Source organism: Pinus tabuliformis, chromosome 2_2, assembly GCF_031772625.1.
Source record: "Pinus tabuliformis cultivar Carrire ecotype Pingquan chromosome 2_2, CPIR1, whole genome shotgun sequence".
In the NCBI taxonomy this organism is placed as follows: domain Eukaryota; kingdom Viridiplantae; phylum Streptophyta; class Pinopsida; order Pinales; family Pinaceae; genus Pinus; species Pinus tabuliformis.
Window position 1 is genome coordinate 465,303,254 of NC_142300.1, and position 18,235 is coordinate 465,321,488.

The 18,235-nt window shown below is 35.0% G+C and overlaps 1 pseudogene across 1 annotated transcript; it reads right to left on the minus strand.

Moving 5' to 3' along the window:
- Window positions 1–7,855: 7,855 nt before the first annotated feature.
- Window positions 7,856–10,643, minus strand: LOC149193324 (laccase-12-like; annotated as a pseudogene). The gene is made up of 6 exons (XR_016254939.1): window positions 10,315–10,643; window positions 9,984–10,135; window positions 9,627–9,871; window positions 9,386–9,514; window positions 8,377–9,281; window positions 7,856–8,271 (listed from the first exon to the last, which is right to left on the minus strand). The product of XR_016254939.1 is annotated as a laccase-12-like (transcript).
- Between the last annotated feature and the right edge of the window lie 7,592 nt (window positions 10,644–18,235).

Here is an 18,235-nt window from a genome sequence, read left to right on the forward strand (position 1 = left end):
TTGGTCTCACCATAGCGGACCGAGTGTTAGTGATGTCTTGCAAGGCTTGCTCAAGCCATGTTGTCTCACATGAGTACATGTGCATTGTAGTGTTGAGTCATGTCAAGTGTAAGTCAAGTGTCAATGGTTGGATGTAACAATCATAGAGTAGGTGAAGAGTCATAAGTATAGTTGCACTGTCACATATGGGAATGTTAAGGGTCACCCCACCCTTTGCTATAAATAGTCCCTCATAACTCATTGTATAGGCTTTTGGTTGGCCAAGCTTCTACTAAAACTATCTTTAAGAAGGCTTGGACAATATTGTAACGTGCCTTGGCTTCTCCACTACATGGAGCTAGTACATCTCTTTGGAGGAGCAGGCGGAGGTGGCTGTAACGTTCCACTAATGAGGCTAGCAGGTTTACATGGTGTATTGTATGATTGTGACTTACACTTGTTTCATAATAAGAGGCAACACATTTTCATGCATATGTTGTTATTGTAGTTGGACTGTTTCGGTTTCCTTAATGATATATGTTGTTTAACTTACGTACTTGTGTATGAACTGATTTGTATGTAATTATATGATTCTTGTTGTTAATGTGGCATATGTTGTTAATTTTGTCACCATCTGTGTCAACTGCTCTGCTAGACACCAAATAGACATTTCTTATGAACCTTGTTATATCAACCGTCACACTCATCTCAGACTAATCCATGAGTGTTGTTCGTGTTATCTTACCTTGATATGTTGTGACTGTCGCATCTGTGTCGACTACTCTGTCGGAAGCTGTGCATGTCCTTTGTGTTGTGTATTCCTAGCTGAGTTGGGACTGTTCCCTTTCAAACTAGAACTCACCTTCACCTTCCTCCCCCTTTGAGGTGTTGGAACCTTTCATACTCATTCCCTGATTCACAGCATCAGTCACACCCTTGCGACTAACAAAGTTATTTTACTTGCCTCTGTGTGACATCGCGTCAAGGCATTACCTTATGACCCATTGGTGGGACTCCTACACCAAATGGTCTGAGGTCTAATTGGCACTTCTTACTGGGGAGATCCCCTTGACATGTTGGCAGTTCTAGCCCTGTAACAATATACAAAAGTTATGTATGTACAAGAGTCCATATAAACATATTTCATTATGAAAAGGTGGTTTAAACTAGCTTTGAGGTCAATCAACAAGGTCATGAGATCCATATTTAACATTTGTAGATATCTTTGTTTTTATCTAAACATGCCTTGTAATATTCAATAATCCTAGCATCGTAATTGGATGGATCATGGAACAAGCCTTAGCAATTGTTAATGGAATATAAAATATTATTTGTAAACATTGCTAGTGAAAGGTGTGAAGGTTCTTGAGCCTTTCTAAAATCTAATATTAGGTTTCTCAATGTCTCATGGTCATTTCCAATTTCATTTTTTCATCTAGGGGTTTAGGGTTAGGATTGGGTCTTTCTTCATTTAATGATGGTGGACATAGTTTCTATTAAGGTGCAAGTTCATGATAATTCAATGTTTTTATTCTTTGAATAAGAATAATTTTATTTACATTTCCTTCTATAATTAGAGGAATTTATGAAATCGTTACAGAACATCTCAAAGTAAACATAACTCAAATGAATATAAGAGAATATAAAGAGTGAAAATGTCCTCATTAGGTGAATTTTGAGGTAAATTTCTTACCTCAAAATCAAAAATTTATTAAACATTTGAAGAACCAATAGTATTCAAGATAATCACGACATCCCTAGGATTAAATCTTTTTGGAGGGAAAAGAGAAGAACTGCTTTTATGTTATCATAATTTCAACTTATCTTCTTATAGGTTTACTTAAACTTCAAGTGTGAGAAATTATTGGAGGGAAAAGAGGAAAACTAATTTTATTTTATCATATTTTCAACTTATCTTCTTATAGGTTTACTCAAACTTCAAGTGTGAGAAATTATCAAATGCAAAATTAGATTTGACATCTAGTGAGTACCAACTTTACGTGCTTTTGAATATAAGTACCAACTTTATGTGGTTGTGAATATAACTACACCATGAAAATTTGAAAATACATGAAAAATGTGTTTATTTAATAAGCACAAATTTCCATGTATTTTCAAAATTTCTTAGTGTAAGGTATGAAAATTTGGTACTCGGTGCATGTGGAACTTAATTTGCATCCAACAAATACTTACACTTGAAATTTTGAGGAAACATAAAGAGATAAGTTAAAATATAATAAAGAAATAATTTTCATTTTTTTTCATTTAAAAGATTTATAGCTCTTAATTTATTATTTTTCTATTATTTTATTATTTTTCTTAGAAGGCCCATTTTAAACCTCAAAATTTCCTTATGCGAAATGAGAAAAATCACTAAATCACTCTTAAAATAATGCTTCCTTCACCTAAAATACACTACATGGTTAGTCATAAGAGAATAATACACCAAGGAATGCACACACAGTCTTTAAAATACACATGCTTTCTTTAAATATGACTTCGATGGCTAGTGTGAATTTTCCTTCGTGATCTAAAGGGACCAAAATCTATAAAAAACCAGATAGATGCACATTCATGAGTATGTCCTTGAGCATGCATTGACACTTTTTCAACAACCAACTTTGTGAGAGTAAGACCAAACAACACACAAGTGTTAAGCTTTTAAATATTTTTTTCCTCCTTTTAAATTCAATGTTGATCCCTCTTCATGGTTGACACATTTAAAGTTAAAGTGGATTTACATATCAACTTTGTGCTATAGGCTAGGGAATTATATGTTTTTATCTACTGAGAAACAATTATATAAATTAAAGAAGAATTGCAAGCAATGGCAGTCCCTACCGATTCGAAAGAAGAGCCAACCATGGTCTTCACGGTCTACTCCACTATATCGACACCAGGCTTCACAGGTCCTGCGTTCTCCTTGGCAGAGGAAGGAAAACAGTTGCCCTCAACACGAAAATTTGGAAAATGCCTAAATATAATAATGTCTCTTACCATTCCATCTCTCCTTTACAAGCACACGTATGTCTCTTACCATGGGCATCACAGTTATACACGAAAGCTGCCACCTGCTAGGATATGGCATTCTGACACCAACAATTGCTGTTGTGCACGACTAAAAGCTACCACCTGCCCTAAGTCGGAGGACTACAAAGAAAATTCCAGGCAAATGCTCTTTCTTGTATTATAATATTGGGAGCCTGTTCTAAACCAAAAGTGCCACAATCTGAGGTTCTACGTGATTTATTCACACACCCCAACATAGTTTTAAGGTGGATGCCATGCCATATGTACTGGGGGAGATGGTTTAATTTGGGTAAAGTAAATACCCATTGAAAACCTTTCAATGTCTCAAATGTTAGATTCTGGACTACCTGAAAAGTGATTCCTGGTATTTGCTGGCTCCACCAGGTCTAGTTAAGGCAAGTGAAAGGAAGAGGATTCAAATATTAAGCCACAAAGTGATAAAGACGGTTCCTCCTGTGAGAAGGTGAGCAAGAAGGACGTAAGGCAAGTGAAAGAAAGAGGATTCAGATATTAAGCCACAAAGTGATAAAGACGGTTCCTCCTGTGAGAAGGTGAGCAAGAAGGACGAGTGCAGTAAGAAGGAAAGCGATAAAGACGGTTCCTCCCTCCAGTGATAACACTGTGATAAAGCTTGCACGAATCCTCCAAATATAAGACATTTCCGGAGATTAAATTTCGGAACTTTAGCATTTCTCTCCTTTGCACGTTCCACCATATCTATTAACTTCAACCTAACACATATATATAAAATATATATATTAATGTTACAAATATTATATTAAAAATATATAAAAATTAATTAGAAAGTATCGATAAATTCAAACTAAAAATATGGAAAATAACAGCACTTTAAAAACTCGATAATAATTTCAAAACATTACACCACCTATTTATCTAACACACGAAGAAAACAAGACTCTAGGGAAGAAAATAATAACAGACACCAAGAAACGTTCGATATATGTGTATGAATTTTACGTGTAATGCAACCCTAATTATATGTGTATGAATTTTACGTGTAAGACACCTCAACAAGAAATTTATGTGTAACGCTCATTAATGATCTACAACGAATCGATAATACACACTGTATCCTACATGTATTATAATAATAAGGTGACAACCGCCATTCATGGAAAGCGTCCACACCAGCTGAATTAGAGGCGACAGGAAGGTGGCACTAATCAAAACATGCATTACGTTGAAGGTGGCAATCATCAAAACATGCATTACGCCACATGTGAGTACCTAAATCTCAATTCTATTGTTTAATGTTTGACAAAAGTCTTATCACTCAGATGAATTTGTTTAAGCCAGAACGGGGGTTTACTATCACTTCACCTATTTCACCATGGTAACTGTAAGCAGAGTGGGCATGCAAGGCAAGGAGAATCTGTAGAAATCCAGTGAAACCTGCATATGCTACACCCTATTTCGACCAATTGCTATTTCCACCAATTGCAATTGCAGGATTAAAAGAAAGAAAATAATTACATTCTTAAATCCCTTTCTTCGCCCTGATTTCCATTAAGCTGAAAACTTCTAGGAATCTCTTACTCAAAACTGCTTAGGATTGTATTTGATGTAGCAATAACATTAATGAATCTAGAAATATTTTCATGGTTAATAATTTTACTGTGGTGTTTTCTTTTTCACAATGATGCTTTTTCATAGGGTGCATGTACTATTTGCAGAAATTTTTAAAAGAACTCAATTTCAGAGAGAGTTTTGTCTTTCCAGGAACTCTATCTAGCGTGAAGAGTTGCTAAATATTATTTCAACCCAAGGCTGAATAATCATATCCCGCCCAGGGAATGGGCTTGGTAACTTAGTATTCTGTGTTTTTGTGTTGTAATATTTAGATGTGGGGATGCACACATTCCAACTGTGGTTTTGTGGTTCTATGTTGCAAGATTTAGAGGTGCCTATAATGTCATGAAAATCAACCATAATTGATTTTATTCCTTTAACTGTGTTGTAATTACGAGATTGACCACTTCCTCATTGTCTCGTCTTTTGCTCACAGGGATGATGTTGAGGTGCAATGCAACATACATAAGTGTATGAGAAACTTCTTCGAATTGTAGTTAATTATTAGCCCCAGGTTGTCCCGAGGTACCTATCGCTGCTGCAGTCACCACACTCCAGGTATGCAAATCTTCTCGTCTTAATTCTGCTACCACACTCCAGGTATGTTGATCTTCTCGTGTTAATTCTGAAGGGGTCATTATCAGGAAGAACCTATAAACAAACAGAGAATCATAATATTCATAACAAAATGTAACTAACTAATAACATGTAACTAATTAATTATTTCCAAGCCTCTTCCAGATATCCATCTATGAATTCTTGTCTTTAAACCCATGGAAATCCTAATATTCATTGATTCATTCTAAACCTCTGAAAACTTGTTTATAGCTAATAGCGAGGGCTTGAAGGCTGAGTAAATACCACACTTATTTATAGCTAATAGCCAGGCCCTGAAGAATAAGTACCTCCTTGAAATGATGGGCGGCTTAATTTTGTATTTTATAAAAAAATTAAAATACCCTAGTATCAAAAGGATAACAGAAGCTTTAGAATACAAGAATCAACTCCATGAATTCCATGGCAATTGCAGTGCTCATATTAATGATTACACAGTTTTTGCAGTGCAGTTGATGGCGTGTAAATTGTTGTGAAGGTGCAGAAACCAGTGACAAACAACAATAGTAAAGTAGCAGGCCATCTCCAACTAGAAAATATCAAATCTCAAAAAGCCAAGACAGAACAGAACATATACAAAGGTCTAAAAGGCCAGAGCTATATATTTCCAGAGCAATATATTTCCAGTACAGCAATTGACCAAAATTGCATGAAATATATAGGTATAACTAATTAAATTCCCAAGAAAGCATGTGTTTTAAAACTAATATTTCAATGGAAACAATGAAGAGTGTGGAAAATTTGTGCACATAACAAACTTAAATAATTATAGTCAAAAACTTGATGAAAGAATCTTGCTATTTCTAACCATTTTTATGTTACCTCATTTTTTTCCATTCATCAGGACTTGGAGCTAGTCTTCTCATGACTAATGTATGAAGAGTCCAGAATGGGAGTGCATGAATCAACAAAGAAAGTAGAGAAACCAGAGAATTACAAAGCTGCAAGATGTAGAGAATTACAAATCTGCAAGATGTATTTTGAGATGAAAGGTCTCTGCAGAAGGGCGGTAGAACATGTCGCAGCTTGCTGGACAAAGCGCATAGAACTAGATGGCAAACCAGAAGTCTGAGATGAAAGGTCTTTGTGGAAGGGAAAAGCGCATAGAACTAGATGGCAAACTAGAAGTCTAAGATGAAAGGTCTCTGTGGAAGGGCGCTGGAATTGTGCCAGGTGGAACATGTGGCAGCTTGTTGGACAAAGCGCATAGAACCAGATGTCAAGCTAGAGAGAGAATTTTAATGATGCCAAGCTCGGAGAAGTTTAATCGACATCAAGTTGGAAACAGATGAGAATTTTAATAAGCATCAAGCAAATTGGACTTTGGATAAAATTAATTGTCACAACATTTTGCAAATTCGAAAACTTAGGATAAATTAAGTTGCCCACACTAAAAACATCTGGGCAGGCGAGGCCGACAATAAGACCTCCAAACAGAAACATTGGATAAAAATTTGTTGAGCCGAACATTTTATTTAAAACATTGGTTTGAACCTCAAATGTACGGGTAATATTATTTGGTCAAAGCGAATTAATAGGAAGTCAACGATCGATCGATCGCTATAGTCCCTGCTATGCCGGAGGCAGGGACTAATAAAAAATTATATGTTTTATCTATTAGAAAAAAATATAAATTAAATAACTTTTAATTATATAAATTAAATAAGCAATTATATGTTTTATCTATTAAAAAAAAACTATAAATTAAATACTTTTATACATAGATAAAGTAAATAATTTTATACATAAGATAAAGTAAATAATTTTATAGCTGGGAAGAGAGAAATCTTTATTATTAATAATCTTTATTATTAATTTTTTTTGGTTGTTATTAACTTTTTTTAAATAGATTGGGGAATATATATATATATATATATATATACTTTAATGTTAAATTAGAATCTTTTAAATATTTAATGTTAAATTAGAATCTTTTAAATATTAACAGACTTATATTACAGATTTTATTTATTCACTTTTGACATAATTTTAAGTTATTGAAAATTTTATAAATTTTATTCTACAACTCAAGATCTAAAATTAAAAAAAAATAAAAAATTATCATATGATTTACGAAGACATCCTAAGTTTAAATTATAATAGGAGAATCGACATAAAAACATTTATCTATTATTAATAACACGTTATAAGTATCTTTCAACTTGAAATTAGTGTTTAGTTTTTATTTTTTCCACACCTATATTATGTTCCACGTACTTTTCTCCTTTTAGTCACGAAAAAGCAATACCTGAAAAAGGCAAACATATATGCAAGTTTATTTCTCAATCATTCATAAATATATTTAATTGGATACATGTTAAAAACAACACAAAACTGGATTCCATGTCAACGAAAAGATAAAATTTAAATATTCATTTTCATTTTGTTTTTATAATTAACTAATTTAAAATTAAATTAAATCTACCATGCTAATAAATCAACGTCTTAATGCATCATATCTTGAAGTGGAATAAATGGAATACTTATACTTACTTTCCGTGGTGTAGGTACTAAAATATGCCACATTCGTTGCTACGTCTGTCCGATTACCCAAATTTAGCTATGTTTTCTTTCCTGGTTATAAAGAATTTATTTTAAATTTAATCGAAACAGCATGCGTGTCTTCAAGTAATAATCACTATGGAAAGAAAATACTTTGATTTAAAATTATTCTGAAATTATTGCAAACTCCAATCGTATTCGCAGGACTTATCACAACGTAGTCTGCTGCCGAATCAGTAAAAGAATTCTAATGGACTAGGAGGGTCAGATAGATATCTAAAATCATTGGGCCAGACTAATAAACGTTGACCGAACAATTGGGATCAAAATCCTTATAATGGACGAAACAAACAATTGGGATCAAAATCCTTATAATGGACGAAACAAATGAACCGGAAAATCATCGGTATCGCGGCAATAGAACTTAGCACAGAGGAAGATCTCTAGGAGGCGCCTCGAGACTCAAAAGTTCGTCAGGTCCATTGTTTACCACAAAAACCGTGGCCAATCCCCATGTTATGTGCACATCCAAGTGGCAGTGCATCAGCCAAACTCCTGCAATAGACGTTCACGATTACTAATATGCACATAGCATTCAGGACACTTCAGAATCAGAGACAACAGAAAAGGAAAGTAGAATACTATGAAACAAATGCTCACCAGGATTGTCAGCAACGAATCTTATTGCAGCCCAGCCATTGACCGGAACGTTCACGGTGTTGCGCATGGGAGGATCAACCAGGTTGAATTTCTGAGGATCTGCTTGTGAATTATAATTGCCAAAGCCTGCTCCCACGATGTAAAAGTCATAACCATGGAGATGGATAGGATGGCTTTCACCGGCAAATATATTCGTTCCCTGAAGAATTACTTGCACCGTTGTGTTATACTGAAGGACTTTCACTCTGGTGTCTTTCACTGGGGACCAGAGGGCTCTGCTTATGTTCTGAGCAGTATAATCGAACTGAACGGGAGGGTTATCGGGGAAGTCAGTCGTGAATACTCCTTTCTTGCCAAGTTGTTGAGCTTGAAGGATTGAAAACGACGTTGGCAGCACAAATGATATGTTATTCATACTTGCTGCAAATCTTGATCCATTGGGACCTCCACAAGACTGTCCTGGACAGTTGATCAATCCTAGACCGACAGTGTAGAACAAATTTTCATCCACGGTCTGAGGAACGAAGGCTGGATGGTCACAGTCTGCGTGTCGTTATAAAATGGAAGATTAGGCATGACTGGAGTCGATGTGGTAGAGCCTCCCTCGTATTCTAAAATGGCCGTGGTAGTCGTGTTATCGAAGGGAACTCCTTGTCCACTGGAATATGCACGAGCAGCCATGTAGTATCTGCCTATACCCTGATCGGCAGTGAGAAGTACGTCTGTAGTTTGCCCCGGACCGAGCATAATAACATTGGTCTGCAGAGGCTTGGTATACGAAGCATCCACAGCCACAACGGTCATTGTGTGGCTAGCTACCGAGAAGAATAGATCAGTATTCATTGCAGCATTGATGATGCGTAGAAAATTGGTTTCCCCAGCCTTCACCGAGGCAAGAAAGGTGTCTGCATCCATTATTTGCCATTAGCCGATCATTTTCCAACACTAAATTCGCAAATAGCCGAGAGATTTTCAATCTAGTAGATGCTTAATTGAACGAGAAGCGTACCTGAAGTGGAACATGGGTATAGGGCTCCTGGTTGTCCATTGATAGTAAAAGCATCTGAAACGTTTGGGGCAGCTCCTGTTCTCGTAGCTTGGTTCACAACGTCGATAGGATTCCTATTCCACCATTCTCCTGTGAATGCAAACGGGGTTTAAATATTTCCATTCCATTAGGACTTGAAAGTGAATCAAGCAACAGACAAAACTGTTCAAAGAACATAGAAAATATAATCGTTGTAGCGTACCTAGAACAATAGGAATCTCGCGATCGGGCCAGGTAAATGGATAATTGGTTCCCGGCCTTGGATAGATGATCAAGGCTCCATAGACAGTAGCTCGAAGCCATGAACTGTGTGCATGCCACCAGAGGGTACCCTCTTGACCAGAGATGGTGAATCTATACGTGTAACTCCCTCCTGGGCGAATGGGGCATTGGGTTACAAATTCAGGCCCATCAGCCCACCCTGTGCGGAATTGGCGAATTCCATGCCTGCATGCACCCAAAAACAATATGCACTACTAAAATAATGTTTACTTTGACATTTGTCAAGATTCAATTGCTTTAATATCAATCAACTGATTCAGCAGAATTCGAGACGCACCAGTGAATAGTAGCATTATATTGCGCTTTGTTGTACACTTTGACTATAAGGGTGTCTCCGTTAGTAACATGGAGCGTTGGACCTGGGAACTGTCCGTTCACAGTGATTATATTATGCGTTCCACAAAGCTTCTTGACAGTCGTAGAATGAAGCTGAATTTTCAAAGAAAGCAGGTTAGTATTAGGTTAATAATATGATATGAATCATGACATTGAAGGCTTGTTAATCAATTACTAAACCAAAAAGAGATTACAATACTTAAAATAAATGATAAGGACAAAACTTTGCAATTAATAGAGAAAGCAAAGATATTGAAGTTACGAAAACGTACAACGAATGTGTGTCTCTGTATCATAGCCGAGGCCATGGCTGTCAAGAAGGTCAGACATACGACCATCTGAACAAATTTGGCTGCAAACGGTCGTGCGAAAACATGTTGATTAAACGCCTCCATGGCAGATAGATTTTGCTAGGTAACTCTATCCAATACCAGAATATGTTGTGAGCTCTATATATCCTAGTATGTGCAAGAGCACAATTTCAGTGCAAAGCTACTAATCCCTTATGCTGCACCTTTTCGGCTTTGAGCTTCAAACTGCACAAAGCACCAATCCCGACTGATCGAGAGAAGACAAATAAACAACATAGAAGACATGGATTACAAAAGAACCGTGATGAAGTATTTATAGATGTAAATTATGAAGTGACAATTCGTCTCTGTCTAATCTATGTTGAAGTGGTAAAAGGTTGTTGAAGTTAAGCTCAGTCTAATCTATGTTGAAGTGGTAAAAGGTGGTTGAAGTTAAAGGTTGTTGAAGTTAAGCTCAGTCTAATCTATGTTAAAGTGGTAAAAGGTGGTTGAAGTTAGGCATTGAATTCGAGTGAGATGAGTCTACGTGTATCCCACTCAGCAGGAAGGTACAGAGAGGCAGTTGAAGGGCACCAAGACAGTTGTGGCTCCTCGCTCACCTAATGTCTGCGCCCCTACCAAAACAATAGTAGGTCCAGCTATCGTGTCGAGTCAAACACCACACAATTGTTCTATTCAGCGAATCGGCACCATTAGCCATCTGATGCCGCGGCGTCTAGGACAGACTTATTCAATCATGCTCTGTTGTCAAGTCAATTGTCACATAGTTATTGATTTCAGCACCGTTAAATAAATGTCATTGGCTGTCGTGCATGACAAAGATTCTTCCTTTTCGGACCCAGCACACGTTACTCGGAAAGGTAAACGACGAAACTTCCAAATCAGGAAAATAATTCCAACAATCATCTGTGTTTACGCAATTTAACAATCATTCCGGCTAGGGGTGACGATGAAATTGAAAGTTCCCAGTTGAACGAATAGACGAGGTCTGAATGGACGATACATTGGTTCGTCGGCGCTTACGCAATATAACCATTGATCTCGGTACTTTACAGATCTTGCGTCGGCGTGGAGGCTGTCTTTTGACTTTGATGTGGAACGCGGGGTAGTTGTTGTTCCTTCCCAGCAGGGGTTAAATTTGACGGGTGCCCCTACCGTCAGCGAAATTTTTTTAATGACGGTTTTATTTTTAAATTGTCTATCACATGATTTTTAATATTTATTTATACAAGTTTCATTTAATTTTTGTAATTTTCAAAATTTCTATGATGTGTTGTACCAATCAACTCAAGTGTCATAGTTACACTTTTTTTTTTTTTTTTCAAAAGGTGGAAAAACCTATCAAACTCAGTTTGTCAAACCAACAGTGAGGACAACCATCTCTGGCTGCTATCCGCAAATGTCAGTTGACACATCACTGTTATCAAGGAAAACCACGCCACCTGAAATAACCCGCTGGTGGTCCGTAAGGGAGCAGGCTTTCACTCCTGCCAGATGCCTCTGGGTCTTGGGCCGTTAACCTGTTTCCTTACGTCCGAGGAAGACGAGCTCTTAGCCAAGCAGAAGCAGTTTTAGGGCATACTCCAGGCCCATCATAGTTACGCCTTCATTTGAGAGTTGTTGATAAAACTTTTTTTTTTTTATTTTTCCAAATTGTTGAAATGTTTATTTTTTTCTTTTTAAAATAGAAATAGTGAGAAAATAAATTAAAAACGTGTATCTACATATCTGTAAAATTTTTATTTCTAAGAAATATATATATATATATATATATATATATATATATATATATATAATTACTCTCACATGAAAATAGTGACTGTAAATATTGCAATTAAAATTAGACAAAAAAAATTCACACGTTTTCTTTGTCACTCTGAATTTTCTATCATCCACGGATCTGTTCTGTTCTGTTTATATCAAATTAATTCAATCAATATAAACAAATCAAATAGTTGAATTTTGCAATATCAATAAATTGACTTCTCTTATATCTATGAAAATTAGTAAATCTAATTAAATCTGCACAGATGACATATTTATATTCATTGATTATTAAATCTAATTCTAGAGGTTCCGAGAATCAATCCTTAGGCTATGATGGTACGAAACACACATTATCCCCCACTCTAATGCAGCCATCTCGCACAAATCCCTATAAATATTACACAAAGGTAAAATAATATTCACGTGGTAATTAATATTTTTCATCTAAATAATGAATTTATTTTCATTGAAAACAAATTCAGAAACTGCCTTGAAATTTGAATAATTTTTTTTATCAACTTGAGAATTTCAAAACAGATCCACTTATTAAATATCACAGTTTTTGCACTTTACTTACCCATATTCACAATTTCAAAGAAAAATATTTACGGTTTTGTAAAAAATTTAATTATATTTGACCAGCAAAGCACCTATTTTCATCTTTGCTTATGACCTCTTTACATGAATCAAACTAATTATGAAAGCCCTCATATAGAAGTTTAGAATGTAGCTATTGTCAATGGCGGTAGAAGAAAAACAGACAAGACACTTCGAAGTCATATGGACTCAAAATTTATTGAACATCTCACAATCTTAATAATTAAAATCATCAATACAAATGATGTGACTAAAACATGGAACTGTTGGCGTTGATTTTGCACTAATTTCTGGAGCGTTTCCGGCTACTAGAAAATACCAAGATGGACAAGGTGAAGGCTTCAATGGAAAACCACGTGTTAAGTTGTAAATGGCGGTTGTGTATATAGGTTTACCTTTTATTTAGTGGGTTGTTTTGTTTTGGATTTTTAGAGGGTTTGGATTTGAGATGGTACTGTAGAGCCTTTGTGGTAAAGACATGGTAGCTTTAAATGTAAATAGTTCACAGTTTATAATTGTGGAAATAATGAAATAGATGGCCATTTTTACCTTTTTTGATTGTAATTGGTTGTATTGATGGGCTTTTGATGGATCATAAATTATGGCAATTAGTTACCATTCTACAACTTCCCTGTTTTGATCTAGTGTACTGATTATTGTTGTAAGTTTCTAATTAAAATTAGTTTCAGAAAGTTGTATTTCTGAATTGGGTTTAAGAAAGTTGTATTTCTGAATTGAGTTTTTGATTGTTTTAAGTTTATTTTTGGGTGATGAATGTGTAATTCCTAATATATGAATTGGAAAAATCCATTATTTACTAAAATAAAATGGACAAAAAACCTCTCTTTTAATAGAAAGCCAAGCAGACAAGTTAATTTTTCCTACAACCTTGAATTTTATAAATTGATTTTTACTTCTAATCCATAGTCCTTCATTTGCTACAATTGTAAAGCACAAGAATATTCTCACAAGCATAAGAAGATTTTGTTCATATATTAAAATAAAGTTTGATCAAGAACGTAAATATATTCAATGGAGTCATTATTTCAAAATTTTGGGATAAAAAAGCAAAAGAATTTTCAGAGAAAAACAGAAGTGCAAAAACCCCTACCTGTAACCAAATCTACCGGCAAGAAGCTTAAGAACCATTGAACACATTCCTGTTTTCTAGCGAAATCTACCAACAAGAAGCTTAAGAACCATTGAACATATTCCTGAATGCAAACTCTGCAAGTGTTCTGCAATGTGTTCTTAAACTGTGATAGCGAAAATGGCTAGAATTTAAAACTTGAATCGAAATCCGAAAGTTGTGAACATAACTAATAGAGTGGTAACTACTAGGTAAAAGCCTCGAAGTCATGACCCACCAACCCAATTAATTTATGCTACATGAGATGGCATTCACACTTAAAAGCTAAAATTTATTCCCTCGTCGTGCAAGTTTAACTATGTAACACCTTTTCGTCTTGGGTTCATGGCTTAAGAGAATATTATATTAATTTTTTTAGATTAGGGTTTGGCCGTACCAATTACTTCCCTTCGTCCAAATTTTTATAAAATCTCTATACGTTTATGCACTTAAAAAAAATAATTATACAAAGTTGCCCATACTTTATATAAAGTTAAAGTTGTTCAGCGGTCAAAACAACGCCGGCGCCCTGGTTCGAAATGCGTACACGCTTAGGGCTTAAATAAAAGCTGGTGGAAACCAACTAGATTTCTACGGTTTATTTTTCCACCTTGTCAGTCGGTCTGCGCGTCGATATTCGAAACCCACACCTGTTGATTCTGTCCCACGGTCCCGTACGCACAATTTGCAAAACTCGTCCACGCAATTTGCAGTGTGCACACAGCCAGAAGTTCTGGTTCTCTTATTTAGTCAAAATTAATTCACTGAAACCTGAAACAGCTATTAAACTCTGCCGTCACTGAGGTGTATATATATAATAATAAAAAATTGACCAACATCAGTCAATATGACATTTTCAAAAATTATTAGCCAGTCAGCGATAATATGTAAATTTGGAAACTAATAGTATTTAACGTGTAAAAACCCAAAAAAAAAAAAAGCATACGGGCATCAAATTTAACCCCGGCTTCCCAGATAACACGCTTTTAGTCATTGCGTCGTGGAACACGACAGTTGCAAAAGTCGATCCTCCAACCCACCTACAAGATATCAATTTACATTTCTTCATTCCAGAACAATAAAGTCATATTTGAAAATCTTTACGCTGATCTTTACATTAAAATTTTATTTTAATCAAAAGTCATTTCCGACAATCCTATTTTCTACTTCCAATTTTGTATTTTAACAAAAAGCATTCAACGATCATCTCATTTATCCACTTTAAAATTTGTATTTTAATCCAAAAAAATCAACGACACCTTATTTTTCTGTTTAAAATATATTAAAATAACACCGGTTGAACCCAAAAAAAAATTGAAACCACCGTTTGATATTTTTAATATTACTTCTCTAGGAAGACATGAGGAAAGATGGAGCTCCACTAGTGAAATAAATATTAATATATAAACATTTCATGGAGGGAAGTTGAAGTTCACATGTTGAAATAAATATTAATATATAAACCTTGCATTCATAGCACTCTGATATGTTTTATTATTGGTCCTCGGCGAGGAATATATAAATGGGCTTTCGTATTAGTTTGAAATTTATAGGTTTTAAAACTAATGATCCCACGCCTGTATGTCTTCGAATGCATAAACACATTTTATGCTTTCTAGTCGTCTCCCGAGGGAAGGCATACCATAGGTTGATTAAGTAGTTGTCTATAACGCGATTTTTTGAAAGTTTTTTTGGCGGGTTTTTTCGATCGAAATCCGGCAGGAATTTATTGGAATCGCAAGTTTGATAGCTAGTTTCTGCACAATGAAAGTGCCCCAGGGGTTTTCGAGGGTGCTGAATCCAAATATGCACTTAAAAAACCATTTTAACTGCAACAAATCAAGATTTAACCTCAATTTCTTCCGCCGAATTCCGTCACCGGAATCTCCAAAAAATCGCATTATAGACAACTCCGTTGATTAATCCCTCCGTAAATAAAATGCCTCACCTTTGTGAATAATGTTTAGGCTTTACTTACATCATGTTAAAATTGTTAAGTAGGTTGTGGCTCGAGAGAGTTGCTATTATTGGTTGGCTTATTTTATTACCAACGTTTAGGTAAAGATAGATGGGCATGAATTTTACGGACACTCTCGTTCATGATTTTAATTTTATTTTTAAAAAACTATATATTAGTATTTGTATTAAAAGGGCGTAAAGATATGTTGATAAAAGTGTAGATGAATATAGTGTGATATAGTAGTAATATTGTAGGAAATAAGGATGTGGATTTAGAAGATATGAAGAATCAAGAGGCTAAAGTATTGGTAAAGTAGAGCTTTACAAGTGGGTAAAAGTGCATTATAGAATCTGCAATATATTAGATTTCTATTATGAACTCAAAACTAAACTAGAAAAAATCTTCGAGGAGACATCTCTGTAATATTCTACTATCTTCTTTGAACAACATCCTGGAGATTATGATGATAAGTTGTTTGGATTAGGGGAGAAAAAATAATAATTGAGAAACATGCATTTCATGGGGTGCTCAAAAACCTAAACTATTTGAAATTGTGCCCTCTGTTGCGATTTAAGGAATCCCCGAGTATTTTATCATGCTGTGATTTTGGATGGGCAGCAAGTAGATTATGTGCTCCTATTTTTGTTTCGAAGATTAGTAAATTAAGCTTGGAGGACTAGACAAGTTGAAAAGAACAACAAATTTTTCAAACAAAACATGGAAATTTTGAAAACTTGATGCCTATTGGAATTTGGGAGCATGTGGAACAAATATTTCCTCAAGGATGAAGCTGTAGATTATTTACTTCCTATTACATGTATCAAGGATTTTATACCTTCGTTTCCAACAATTTTTGTTTCAAAAGTATGGGGAACTATAATGTACAAGAATGCAATAATGAAAACAATGAAACATTTCTCCTTCCATGCATGGTAGATCATGTATTTCCTATTACATGTATCAAGGATTTCATACATGCTTTTCCAACAAATTTTATTTCAAAACTATGTGGAACTATAATGTACAAGAATGCAATAGTGAAAATAATGAAACATTTCTCCTTTCATTCATGTGATATCTTGTTCATGATAATATTTAACCAATCCTATATTAACATAAATGTAAAATACTATAGATCCACGAAAATAAATATTGAAGACCTTCAATAGGAAACTATTTACAGACATACTATATTTCTTTTTTGGAAATGATTTTTTTGGTAAAAACCAGTGAGAGACCTCCATTATACCTATTACAATCACATATGTTTTTCAAAAGAGTCATATTTGACTCATGATAGTAGTATGCCCTTAAAAAACATTCTCCCAAGCGAAATTATAACTAATTGCCTCACCTTAGAGAGTTTCCTTCTACAACTTCAATCAATAACAATGATCTCAAAGAATAAAATGAGAGCCAAAACACAAAGGAGTGATATGCTAACGAAGTAAACAGGAAAGAAAAAAGCCTAGCCAGTGGAAGTATTTACTAATGTTAATAATTTTGATTTTGAGGTGGCTACATTTAGATCTCAGACTCAAACATAACTCCATGCTTATTGTCACTAGTGTCCTCAGCCACTCATATTAGTGATGGAAGTAACCAAGCCTTTAACATTATTACCACATCTAGTGGTTGTCGTAATTAGGCTGACATTACTTGAATGGATCCAAATTAATATTGAATACTGGGTAGGAAATGTAAGTATGTGGGAAAATCACAAACTTTGGAAGGCTAGATTACAAACTAAAGTGAACACCAGAAAAGTCAAAGTTAATTGGCTGGATGAATCACTTACAAACTAAAATGGGATCTACATAACTAGTTGCAATCCATTTGGCATTCTTACACAAAGCTTGAGTTGTTTTTTTTGAAGTCCAACTTCACATTCTCTATTTTGATGGCCCTCAAATGGAGCTTTGTTGTTGCAAGCCAAATTATGGCTATCTCTGATGCCAACCCCCCAGTAATGTTTTTAACACCACATTGTTGATCTTCACATCGGTGCCACCAGATACCTATAAAAGGGAACCCATTAAAATCAACGATTATATTTATTACAAAATTTAGGATGATGTTCTTCACTTGGAAATGAAATGGTAAAATATCACAGGGATAAATGAAACTTGCACATATGGCTATAAAATGAATTAGTACCTTACTAGAATAAGAAGCATGGGAGCAATAATATTGGTCCATGATTATGGGATTGTTTGTGTCAAGCATCTTTATATTTTGAAATGTAATGTCAGAAGCAATTTCCTTCCTTCCTCCCATGTTTTGATCCTCACTCCATTCTGAGTGCCTTTGAATACAACTCCATTTACAATGATGTTCTAACATTGTCATAATCGTCATTGTTACCAAGACCTCCTACACTGTAGGATAATAATGTTACAAAAATTAATCAACTATGGTGTTGCTTGTGG